Raw genomic sequence first — 12,604 nt, 5'->3', positions numbered from 1 at the left:
TGTAAAATTAAAAATAATACTTGTATGCAGGAAAAGAAAGGTTCACAGAGGGCTGCAAGTTTCAGCTGTTCTGCCCATGTAAAATGTGGCATCAGCAAATTAAGATTAGAGTTCTACAGACTACTATTTCTTTAAATTTCCCTTTTGCACCAAATGGCAATAGTGCAAGTTCTTTTACAGCACTTTTTATCAGTGCATACAAAAGGATTTTACACAAGGTGTATTGGTTATCCCTATTTATGTATGGGGAAAATGAGGCAGAGATGAAGATGAAGAGGTATCCTATTTCAACCAATAGTTGATGAATATATAGCTCCTGACAAGATGCTAATGTAGATTAACAGAATCAGGGAGGCAAGCTGCTTTGCCTGTGTAGACACATAATTTGCTTATATTCCAGTGTGAAGCTAGCATGTCCCAAGAAGTGTATTCTGCCTTGCCTTCCAAGAGCACACAGCTCTCTCATTCATTAATCCCCTCCAGGTACACAGGAGGGTGTGTGCCTCTTTACCCACTCCATTGGGAATTTTAAATTGTGCTAAAATGGGCCTGTTTGCTGGGAAAGGGGTTAGCAACCTACAGCCCATGGGCTGGATACAGCCTGCAGAGCCATTTGATCCAGCCTGCATACTTCTTACCGAGACTTCAATAGCATTTGACAGCAGGGAGCTTTGGCAGCAGTGGGACAGAAACACCTGGGGTGAAGTACCAGCTGTGGGTGCTCACCCTGTGCCACTGCAGGGGAAAAACAGCGGGAGTGACAGGTGCTTTTCCTGTGCTGCTGTGGGAAAAAAAGCAGCAGTGAAAGCTGTACCCTAGTGCCAGCCGACTCCCACCTCTTTCCTGGACTCAATGCAACCCACAGCCTTAAAAGGCTGCTGATCAGTCTTTTAGGAGGCTATATCCCCTTGACCACATATGATATCTGCATCTTAGCAGGGCTTCTTTTGACATCACAGTTAGACATAAGAACCAACTTCCTTCACTAGTTTCAGTGATTAAAGTACTTCTCTAGGATGTGAACTGGCTGGGCTTTAGGCCCCCACCCTGTTTCAGGCTGAAGGACCTTTAACCCATGCTTCCTATGTGCCAGCAAACGACACTAACTACTAAGCTATGGGATAAACATGGCTGCAAGAACATTCCTCCTATTGAAGCTAGTCCACTGGGCAACCAAGAGGAAAGAGGAGTAGAGAGAAGCAAGAGCCATGAGAGGAGAACCCTGCCCTGAAAGGGAGGGAAGTCTGGTACTGGCCCCAGCTCCCAAGGCTGTTCATGCATTTTTGCCCAATGACTTTCTAATGCTAAATATCAAGGATCAAGGACGTGTTGAGCACCTTTGCTCTAGGGGTAGAGTCAAAGTCCGGAGGCCTGCTCTTTTCTCCCAGTGCTGTGCATCCAGATTTCCCCATAACTCTGTAATACAAAAGGCAAAAACATCAGTGGCTCATTTCCCATAGCTAGGGCAGCATATACCTCCCTGAGCCACAGAGTCAAGCTCCCTCTTGCTTGTTCTCTTTCTGTCTGTAGGGTGCTTGCCATATTGGTTGCACAGTGGCCAACCTCCCTAGGAAGGAATCCCACCCTGCTTGCAGTGTGGCAGGAAGGAGTGAGTCTTAGATTGGCACCCTCCAAGGTCCCCCATGTCCTGGAATGGTGTTCTCACCACTAGACTGCTGGGCATAAGTCAAAATCTCACACACACACTCATTTTAGTCACCTATAATTTGGGGGAGTTACACAGCAATTTTATGCACCCATGGGAGAGCTGAATAAGCATGAATAGACTTAGATGCCTTCTGGGCAGCACTGAATCATTTCTGAGCATGTGCAGTAGAATGAAACTGTAGCAGCACAAAGCATTTAACCATGTAGGTGTGATTCACACTGTTACACAAAATGAAATACCATGTTCTGGGGTGACTTAGAGACCTAAAATCTACTTAAATGACAATTCTTTATCAGAACAATGAAGCAGAGTTCCACCCAATGTGACAGCCTGACGTAGCAGACCAGTAACAAAGTAAAATTCACATCTCCTATGACTGTGGTCAATGTGCTAACCAGCAGACCATACAGCTATTGTCTCCAATGGGACTACTCATGTGAGGGTTGTCCTAAGATGTGTTGAGTACTTTTGCTCTTATTGGCTTTAATCAAGAAGATGAGGGGAGGGGACTCAACACTTCTCATGAGGCTTTCAGTGCTTTCTAGTCATTAAAACCTTAGGCCCAAATCCAACTTCATCTGTCAATGAGTGAGTGGCACATATGCAGCTAATTTTGCTTCATAAGTGCTATTATTTTTGGCCAATTGTGCAGATTTAGATCTTGCTTCTCCTGAGATGGCAAGTAACTATTTGTAAATCACAACATTGATAGAGATAGCATCTCCTGCCTTTTAGCCCAATAACCTAGCACTTACAGCACTCACCCAAAGGGCCTTGTTACATGTTAATTTTAGGTGGACCCTGGAACCCTTAAGTCAGGGGTGGGCAATTGTTTCAGCTGGAGGGCCACTTAATGAGTTTTGGGGAACCTGCCAAGGGCCGCATCCACCTCTGTCTCTCTGTCTCTTGCTCACTTCTCTCCTCTTCTCTTCACTTCTCTTTGCCTCTCTCCCCTTCCCTCCAGAAGTGGGCCAAAGCTGTAGTTCACCAAGAGTCCCAACACTCAGCTGTGGACCCAGGCAGGAGCTGCTGCTGTGCCAGGTAATTGGCAATGTCAGCTTTGGCTGGGTTCTGGAGGCAGGGGGAGAGATGGGGGTAGGGAAGGGAAGAAAGACACAAAGAAGAGAAGAAGAAACAAGATTACAAGAAACAATGGCCATTACAAGAAACAATGGCCACAAGCTAGCAGAGAGCAGATTTAGACTGGACATTAGGAAGAACTTCTTCACAGTTCGAGTGGCCAGGGTCTGGAACGGGCTCCCAAGGGAGGTGGTGCTCTCTCCTACCCTGGGGGTCTTCAAGAGGAGGTTAGACGAGTATCTAGCTGGGGTCATCTAGACCCAGCACTCTTTCCTGCTTATGCAGGGGGTCGGACTCGATGATCTATTGAGGTCCCTTCCGACCCTAACATCTATGAATCTATGAATCTATGAATCTAAGAGACTGAGAGAGACGCTGCCACCCACCTGGCGTGACAGGAGCTTCTGCCCAAGTCCATGGCAGATGCCAGTGGCAGGTTCCAGGTTGGACCTCCAGGCAGAAGCTTCCACCACACTGGGAGGGCAGTGGGTTAGCTGTGGAGGCTGCTGGTGCATTCTGTGTCTGGGCCACTGAACCTGTCTGCAGCATCCACAGCTGATGCCATTGCCCGCCCACTGCAGGGGAAGCCCCATCCAAGTCCAAAACCGATGCCTGATGCTGCTGGGCCAAAACAGTCCCTGCCGCCTGCCCAGCATCAAATGGCAGCTGGAGCTGCTGGGCCCCTGTGGGCTGGATCCAGTGAGTTGGCATCTGTCTACCTGCATGCTGGATCAAATCAGTTGATGGCCCAGATCCAACCCACAGGCCGTATTTTGCCCACCCCTGCCTTAATCCATGGACTGTTCCCACATTAACACATGCAACTAGTTTTAAGCATCTTTTAGTTGGCTTAAAGTTTTGCTACTCCAGGGCAGGTTTTCTCGGATCCATGTTACCCAGCTAATGTTACACTAATGTGTAGCCACTCTAAGCTACACATTAGTGTAAACACACCACCCAACCCCATTCTTGTGCTAGCCCAGATTGGGCCTACTGCCCCATATTGGGCCACCATCCTCTGCCACCCCATCTCCCCTGATGGCCCAAATTGAGCCTGCCCCCACTCCCCACCAGCCTGTAATGGCTTGTTGCGCCTCTGCCCCTCCAAACCCCAAATCAGGTGGGCTGTCACCTGCCCCCCCCCCAGCACCCCAGATCTCCACTCACCCCCCCCCCAATTTACTTTTGCCTGCTGGGCTGTCTCAGGGGAGCAGGCAGGGAAGGTGAACCCACCTTCCCAGCCCCAAACACTGCCATTGCCACCACTTCTGCTCCCTTGCCTGGGCTGGGCCCAGGGAACCTGACATCAGCAGCACCACCAGCAGTGGCTGGGAAAGTGGCTTTCACTTCCCTATTTGCTCCTCCAGGACAGTCCAGCAGCCAAACGTAAGCCAGGGCACAGATCAGGAGCCCTGGGAGTGGAGGGATAGAGGGAAGCAGGGGGGGAAACCTGAAGAACAGAGGTGGCGGGGAGCCAACAGAGGGGCAGTGGACAAAACGAAGCCTGGCAAGAGGTATGGAGGGAGCCACCAGCCCAGATTGGCCTGCTGCACCCTGCCCCCCTCCGCCTGATTGGGCCCACCATCCCTATTCTGTTAGCAGTCCAGATAGTCACTAGTTCTCCCCTGCCCTCCTCCCCACCCCCCCCAGCTTACTTTTGGCTGCCAGCACTGTCCGAGGGAAGCAGGCAGGGAAGAGAAACCTGCCTGCCCAGCCGCCGCTGCCTCTCTCTGGGCTGGGTGAGCAGCCACAAGTAATATTGGGACATGGACGGCCTGAATGAGCCATGAGAACTGGAAAGAAGCTCCAGGGGTGGGAGGTCAGAGGATAACCCCAAAGGTATGGGGGAGAGCCCCAGGGACAGGGGAAACGGGGGGAGTGACAGGAAGCTGGGAGCAGGGAAAAAGCCTGAAGTTGGAGAAGAGAGAACAGGAGAGGAGAGGGGATTCTCACCTTTCAGGCCTCAAGGCTGGCCTGAAGTGTGGCTCTCCAAACTCGAGCTAGCACTAAAACCCATCAACATTTGAGCAGCTTAAAGTGCAGCATATAACAAAGCCCAAAGAGTTGGTGGGCTCAGGTTCTACACCCCTGTCACCCAGAGGAAGTTTGAAACTGCATCACTAAAAATGCTCTAACCAATAGGCCATGCCACAGGACCCTTCATACCTCCTGCTAAAGCTAGCTCACTAGGCAAGCAAGGGAGAAAGATGTGTGGGGCTGAGAGGGGTGCTAAGTGTGGGGCTGAGAGGGGTGCTAGCTCCAAATCTTTCTTACTACCAAAAGGGGACTGGTTTGGTTTCTAGCCATGTGCATGTATTTACATTACATTTACATACCCAGGCATCCTCAAATGAAATGGATATTGAAGTACTCCATGTCCTTCCTGACTATCAAGCCCAAGATTTGTTCTGTAGCTCATTTGTAACAGTGAATGAACTTGTTATTACTACTAAAAAAGTAGGACTGCAAGCAGGACTCTAGTATTTGCTAAAATATAAGACTTCGCCCACTAAAACCATAACAAATTTTGCCACAGTCAAAGGTTTGTGTGTATTTATGTATTAAATGGAAGGGGCAAAAGGAAAAATACATTAAGGATCTGACCCAAAACCCACATAAGTCAGTCGGAAGTTTCCTATTGATTTCAATGGGCATTGGATCAGGATGCAGGAGAGCATTATGGTTGCATAATTAAGCATTCAAAATTCAGGGGAAGTAAAAATAAAGACTAAATGTACAGACTTTGCTCTATCCCCTTTTGGTGTATGCATTCTGGTAGTCTTTGTTACTGTTTCTTATATACTGCAATGTAACATCATGCAATTTCCTTAAAAAATCATATATATCTGTGTAACATCCTGTGATTTTTTTCACACTAATATTATTGGCATAATGGCCTAGTATATCTTTATTGATGTAGGGTAGGATTTTCTCTAGTGCCTAAACCCTTTAGGAAAATAAAGCTCATTGAAATCACTTAGGTCCTTTTAAAAATCTTGCCTTTGCACTACTCCCAGCCATTTGACATCTGTGTATCTCCTGACCACCTGGCCCACACTGCAATGATGCTAAGCCCCCCTTGCTGCTGACATATCACTGAAACCCCCTGGCTGACAGGCTGGAGTCAGTAGCTCCACAGGTCGTATATTGCCAAGCCCTGATTGGGAGGTTGCACTATCCAATTCCTTTTAGAAATGAAGGAATTGAGAGAAAGGGAATGGAGAATGGGGTATCAACAATGCTTAAGCAGCTTTAGAAATCTCACCTTAAAGTTTCCTTGAATTATGTTTTTCAAATCTTTTAGAGATACACAATCGTTCCCTGTTATTGGTCCCAAACTGCTGCTTTTGCCAATAACAAGAGTAGTCATACCTGGGATATCACCATCCCACCCTCGGTAATATACCTGTTGGAGCATTCAAATTTCTCAGCATTTCAGCTACCATGTATCCAAGGTATTAGACAGAATTAACTGGAACAGCATTTTGAGGAATTTCTTGTCTGACTAACCAAGAAAATTGCTACAGACAAAATCATTTCAATCTGTTGTTTGTTCTTCATCCTCTGTCCAGCATGTGGAATTTCTCGCTGCTCTCCTGCTGGCCGTGTGCACCAAAGGCAGGCCTGTGAAAACAAAAAACCTGTGCAGTAGACTGTATAGCACAGTACTGTTCTATTATCCCTAACGATGAAAATGTTAGGGGCTGTCTAGGTAGGCTGAGAACCTCACTAAAGAGAAGTAAATCTTTAACTCGGCAGCCATTCCTGGTGTACCTTCACATGAATTATAGATATATAAAGTGCATTATTAGTATTGGCATTTGTTTTCATTACTAATGTAATCTTATGCTAAGAAGACTTTTTTCTGGTACTCTCAAGTAGAAAACAGCCATCACAGTGCTGCATGTATACCTCTAGAGTCTACACTTCCTGGAGGGGATGGTTCCAACATACTGTAAATTCAAGACCAATGCCACTCAACACATTTGTTTATTCCATTAGTCAAGCTTCCCTTAATGTTTCCCTTGTTGTCTTGTATTCCTTACTATTTGTACTAAAGGAACTGAACCAGGTTTTTAACTCTGAAAAATCAGTTGACACCTTTAGCATGGTTGACAAAAAGCATTACAATGTGGTAGTCTCTTTCTATGGAGATCAGGAAAAATATGTATGAATTTTTAACATTTCTTTAATGGAATTAGTGCACTGTGTTATCACAAGAGCCATTACAGAATCATTTCCCTGGTCTGTGAGCTCTATTTTGCATCTGTAACCATACAATTTTTCCCCTAATCTACATTCAGAAACAACAGCTTCTCTCACAGAAAGAGTGAAAGGGATTGTTTTCTTTCTGGCCATTAGAATGATAGAAAATTGGGGTTAGAATTGGAGTTCATCTAGTCCAACCCTCTGCTCAAAGCTGAACCATCCCCAGCTAGATCACCCCAGCCAGGGATTTGTCAAGCCAGGCCTTAAAAACCTCCAAAGATGGAGATTCCACCACCTCTCTAGGTAACCTGCTCCAGTGCTTCACCACTCCCCTAGTGAGAAAGTTTTTCCTCATATCCAACCTAAACCTCCCTTGCTGCAACTTGAGAACATTGGCTCCTTGTTCTGTCATCTTTCACAACTGAGAACAGTCTAGCTCCATTCTCTTTGTAAGCACGCTTCAGGTAGTTGAATTAATGATGAGCAGTCATAGATTTCCCCTTCATCTCTCTATACTTGATACCTAGGTGCTTCCCATAATGGGAATAACTGAGCACTTCAAAATATATTTATCCTGGTAATATCTCCATGGGGCAGATGTTATCCCCATTTTACAAATGAGAGACAAAGGTCCAGATATTTCAAGTAGTTTAGTCATCACTCTTCAGGATTGCAAGGCCTTAGTGACTTAAACTGCAAAGTCATTATTGAAAAGGGAGCCTAAGCTCATCAGTTACATTTAGACTAGCTACCATGGTAAAGCTAGCAGCATATCCAGTGCATCTGGAAGTTCAAAGCAAGCAATGAAAGCTGTCTAAGATGCTAAGTAGATGTTAAGAATCATGAACCAAAAAGATGACAGAGCCATAAGGGAAATACAGAGTGACCAAGCAAGGGATAGGGGTGAGAAGGGGAATGCAACTAGGTTACAGAAAATACAATGTTAGCCAACTAAGCCGGGGGGTGGGGGGAGGAAATGCTAAGTGAGTAATCTTTACCAAGCTCCTTTTGACTGTGGCTATCCAGATTGAAGTGCACAGGCTAGTCTAAAGCTTCATAGATTTCATAGACATTAGGGCTGGAAGGGACCTTGGAAGATCACTGAGTTCAGCCCCCTGCCCCAGAGGCAGGAAGTCAGCTAAGGTCAAAGGATCTCAGCAAGATAAACATCCAATTGACTCTTAAAAGAATCCAGAGTAGGTGCTTGCACCACCTCTGGTGGTAGTCTGTTCCAGATCTTGGGGGCTTGGAGTGTAAAGTTCTTCCTTATGTCCAGCCTGAAATGGTCCTGGAGAAGTTTGTGACCGTTTGACCTTGTTATCCTGTACCGTGCTCTGATGAACAGGTGTTCCCCCAGATCCTCATGTACACCCCTTATATACTTATAGGCAGCCACCAGGTCACCCCTGAGCCTGCACTTTTCCAGGCTGCAGAGTCCCATAGCTCTCAGCCTCTCATCATAAGACCTTTTTTCCTGCCTTCTGATCATGCGTGTGGCTCTCCTCTGGACTCTCTCAAGCTTCTCCACATCCTTTTTAAATTGTAGAGGCCAGAATTGGATACAGTACTCCAGCTCTGGCCTCACCAAGGCCAAGTACAGAGGGAGGATGACATCCTGGGATTTGCTAGAGAAGCATCTATGGATGCAAGCCAGAGTTTTGCTCGCTTTGCCGGCTGCAACATCACATTGGTGACTCATATTCATCTTGTGGTCAGTCATGACCCCCAGTCCCTTCCAGCTGTGGTGCTACCAAGCATAGCACTGCCAAGCCTATAAGCATGCTGTGGGTTTTTCTTCCCAAGGTGGAGTACCTTGCATTTTTTGGAGTTGAAGGCCATCAGGTTTTCATCTGCCCATTTTCTGAGCCTGTCAAGGTCAGCCTGGATCACTATCCTGTCCTCAGGTGTGGATGCTTTACCCCAAAGTTTGGTGTCATCAGCAAACTTGGCCAGTCCGCTTCTGACACCAATGTCCACATTATTAATGAAGATGTTGAAAAGAATAGGCCCAAAGACAGAGCCTTGGGGGACCCCACTGGTCACGGCGCACCACAATGATTGACTGTCATCAGCTACCACTCTCTGGGTCCAACCTCAAAGTCAATTCCCCAGCCAGAGGACTGTGACTGTAGCCAAGGCTGCAGTTGGCCAGTTTTTCTATAAGGTGATCGTGGGATACCAGATCGAAAGCTTTTGTAAAGTCGAGATATATGATGTCAATCTCTTCTCCCTTGTCCAGGTGATAGGTCACCTGGTCTTAGAAGGAGATGAGATTGGTCAGGCAAGACCTACCCACAACAAACCCGTGCTGGCTATCCCTCAAGAAGTTGCCTTCAGCCAGTTTGTCAAGAATGGTCTCTTTGATGATTTTCTCCAAGATCTTTCCAGGGATGGAGGTCAGGCTGATAGGCCTGTAGTTCCACAGATCTACTTTCCTCCCTTTCTTAAAGATAAGCACCACATTGGCCTTCTTCCAATCTTTGGGCAGTTCAACAGAGCGCCACAAGTTCTCGAAGATCCTTGCCAGTGGCCGAGCTATGATGCTTGCCAGCTCCTTAAGTACCCTGGGGTGTAAGCTGTCTGGGCCAGCTGACTTGAAGGTGTCCAGCCTCCCAAGGTGTTCCTTCACATGGTCAACATTGATGAAGGGTAACAGTTCTCCCTGGCCATCCCATACCATATTGAGCAGGGCTGGTGAAAAAATTGGCGCAAAATACCCGTTGAGCAGGTTGGCTTTTTCCTGGGTGTCATTTGACCCATATGGTTTAGCAGGGGTCCAATGTTACCCTTGCTTTTCCTCCGGCTCCCCACATATCTAAAAAAGGACTTTTTATTGTCCTTGATACATGTAGCGAGTTGGAGTTCAGTCGCAGCCAAGCTAGCTTAGATGTATCTATATGAGATGCAATGACAGCAGCACAGACATACTATTCACTTAGGAACCTAAATCTCATAGGAGTATAAATTTCAGTGAAAGTCTAAGAGTCTAAGGTACTTTTAAAAATGTGACTTAGCCCTGTAAGTCTGTTAGGCATTACCCTGCTGAATGAAGCCAGGCCTAAGAGAACCCACTAAGTCTGTGGTGGAGCAAGGAATCAAATTCAAGTCTCTGACTAGCTCCTAACTATCAGAACATCCCTTTTCTTCCTTCTCTTTTAGAAAAAAAAGTGAGATTTCCTCTTAAATATAACTAAGTGGGCTTGGCATGCTGGGCCGTGTGTAGATGAAATGAGGGGCATGAATGCACGACATTTTAAAGTGGGTTAAATGCTTTTGCACTGCTTTAATGGTGTTGGTGTTCACATGCATTGGCAGCATATTGCACAGTAATTCCAGCCACTGTAGCAAATTTGGCAGCATAATGTGCCTTAATTGACTTGGGGCGCAGCAAACTAAAACTCCAAGGAGGAATTTTAGTTTGCTGCCCTACCACTGTGGAGCAAAGCACTGGACTCCGTGCAGCTCAGGGTCTCTGTAGGAAGCCTGGCAGCAGCAAAGGATGGCAGGCTCTGCCCAAGAAAAGCAGTGAGCCTGTTCTTTTTTTCCCCCCCATGGAGCCTGCTTGCCTGCCTGAGCTGCACAGGGGCCTGGTGCTTCTCTCTGCGACTGTGGTGCCCCCCAGGACTGCCTGAGCCAGGTGCTCGTGGGCAGGTGCCACCTGGGGGAAGGGCCACTGCTGGCACAGGGGGCCACTCAGGGCCACACAGCCCCCCAGTCCAGGAACCACTCCACCCGCTGGCAGCTCGCCCTCCCCTCCCCACCACTGGAGAGGCAGGTAAGTTTGGGTGTGTGCACGACACAGGGATTTAAAGGACCCTAAATTGAAGAGGTGTTTGTAAAAACCCACTGCTTCCATTTAGGGCCCCCATTTTGTCTACACACACCCCTGGACACATCAGGTATACTCATTTCTCTGGCTTCTTCTTGCTCTTTATTCCTTTTCAAGTAGCTTTTTACTGTTAATTGTCTGATGGGTTTATAGATTGGTAGATAAACCTCCCACTTCTAACCCTGAGTGGTTTGTCTTTACCTCATATCCACACACTTTGCACACACCCCCCCCCCCCAAAGTTACTGACCTTCTTTCACTTAAGGGAAACAGGAAAGCACAGCCAGCCTTGCTGGAAAACATATGACATATTACACTCTGTCCCACTACTTGTGATAGGGAGCAGCCAGAACAGCTGTTGCAGTTATAAACTCTGCCAAAATCTAGCCCTCTCTGTTTGCACAAGTGAGAGGATGGGAAGAGGCCTCTCCCAGACAAAGTGGTAAGGAACTGGGTTTTTCTTGAGAAATCCACAATCAAGGAATAGAGAACCAGAAGGTAGATCCACAAAGAGATGTAGGTATTGCAATATCTAAACCAGGGGTGCTCAACCCCCAGCCTGTGTGCCCAATCCCAACATGCAGGGCCAAGGAGGGGCAGCACAGGGCCCGTGGAGACCAACCCCAGCAGACACTGGTGGCACAGATCCCTGGAGCCCAATCCTGGTCAGGTAGAGGTAGCACAGGGCCCTGGAGACCAAGCCCAGCCAGGTGAGGGTGGCACTGGTCCCTTGGGGCCAATCCTAGCATGCAGGGGCCAGGTGGAGGCAATTCAGCGCCCTGGGGGCTGATCCTGCTAAGCAGGGGCAGTGCAGTGCCCAATCCAGTCCAGGAACTGATCTTCGCCTTTTGTCTGGTCCACAGGGACAAAACTATGAGTACCACTGACCTAAATCTTAGGTGTCCTGACCGTGACATTCACAGCCTTTCAGCTAGAGCCCACTGTGGCTAGGAACAGACATTGCATTTGTCCCCAGACAAGGTGTGGCTTTGTTCCAGAACAAAAATATCCCAGGATTGGCATGTGCACACATCACCCTTCTAATCAAGGTTTAGTGAACTTCTGAATGAACTGCCACTTTTCTGCCATCAACTCAATGAAGCAATCCTGGGATAACTATACAGAAATACTTTCCAATATCTTGGGATAAACTGTTATCACCTCTTATCCAGGAAACATTTTTAGGAGTTATCCTGGGGCAGCAGACTTGGACATCTATACAACTGCACTTTTGTCATGGAATAAAATTATTTATCCCAGGATAAATATGATATCTGTTTGCAGTGTAAGAGATTTAGACATGGAGATGCTGAGCATAGCCACGCTTGGCTTTTAGGTGGCAAGAATTGTATTCACAAACCCAGGTGTCTAAATTCAGGTCAGGAGAGTTCAGGTCAATTCATCCCACTGTAGCAGCCAGTCCCTATGAGGATGGAGAGGAGCACAGCCTGTCCATACCTTGCATGCTCCAGGTTCACAGGCATGCTCCAACCCCAGAACTTTGCCAGCAAAGCTACTCTGGTCTCATTCACAGTGGCTCTCAGGCCCATAAGAAACTGTGGATGTAAAATTGGTCACTGGGGACTAAGCCAAAGCAGCTTCACTGGAAAACTTGTCAGTCTGGGGCATGTCTGAAGACTTGGATATGTGGCGTATGTTTGGTTCCATTCTCACTTGGAGACACTGCAACCACAGTATATACAAATGCTTACAGGCCAGGGGTCAGATCCAGATCAATCTTTTTAAATACCTAAGTTAAAACACTAGGTTAGACCAAGTAACAAAGAGCAATTCAAATTGACTCTGCCCATTGGCTG

This window comes from Alligator mississippiensis, chromosome 3, assembly GCF_030867095.1.
Source record: "Alligator mississippiensis isolate rAllMis1 chromosome 3, rAllMis1, whole genome shotgun sequence".
In the NCBI taxonomy this organism is placed as follows: Eukaryota; Metazoa; Chordata; order Crocodylia; family Alligatoridae; genus Alligator; species Alligator mississippiensis.
The sequence above is the reverse complement of the archived record's forward strand: the minus strand, read 5'-3'. Positions refer to the sequence as shown.